The 806-nt window shown below is 32.8% G+C and overlaps 1 non-coding gene across 1 annotated transcript; it reads right to left on the bottom strand.

Annotated features, from left to right (window-relative positions):
* Positions 1-222: 222 nt before the first annotated feature.
* Positions 223-308, bottom strand: trnay-gua. The gene is given in 2 exon segments: positions 223-258; positions 272-308. It is a non-coding gene; the product is annotated as a tRNA-Tyr (tRNA).
* Positions 309-806: the final 498 nt, after the last annotated feature.

The following is an 806-nucleotide window of genomic DNA, read 5'->3' as shown; positions in this document are numbered from 1 at the left end:
ACAAGTAATCATTTTCCGATAAATATATTAGTACAAACCACGTAAGAGTGATTAAAACACCGATATCGCCTAATCTTAGTAAAGTCATGTAAAGTACAGTATAGTTAATTGTAATTGCACTTTACCATATCCGTTTTCGTACCCGTATTGCAATGTTTTTGCCAACGTTTTATAATACTGAAACAATGCTAATGTTGCAAATAAGAAAAAAAAAAGTCTGTGTCCTTCGAGCCGGATTCGAACCAGCGACCTAAGGATTACCATTTCTCCACTACAGTCCTCCGCTCTACCAACTGAGCTATCGAAGGCACATACACACAACTTTCTAAAAAATGTTTTTATAAAAGTCATATTTTTGGTATTTTTGTAGCAGTATGTTCTGTACTTGAAATAAGTACCAAAGTGCATCTGGAAGTTTTAACAAGATCTCCAAGAACCCTATAAACAAATATGAAAGAAACAGTCACACTATTTTCTGTATTTAAATAAACATGAATACGACTTTATAAGGCCCGAGTTTTAAAAACCTTGCTTTAACGACATCTAATTTGAACAGTATGGCACGTTTAGCCAAATCTCACGAGAAAAATAAAGAACGCTATTAACGTAAATTGTGTTTTGCTGTTAAATCTACATCTCCTACTAACACCTATACCAACTTTAATATTTTCGCGTGAATGAACTAGTGTATGTGTATTGTGAGATTCCAGAAAATATACTGCTTGTTGACCAAAAATTACTTTTAAACTTAATTGTGCGTGATAAAAAACATATATACACACAAACTACGATACGATATGTTGTTA

The sequence above is a fragment of the Polypterus senegalus genome, chromosome 5 (genome assembly GCF_016835505.1).
Source record: "Polypterus senegalus isolate Bchr_013 chromosome 5, ASM1683550v1, whole genome shotgun sequence".
NCBI lineage: Eukaryota > Metazoa > Chordata > Cladistia > Polypteriformes > Polypteridae > Polypterus > Polypterus senegalus.
The sequence above is the reverse complement of the archived record's forward strand: the minus strand, read 5'-3'. Positions and strand labels throughout refer to the sequence as shown.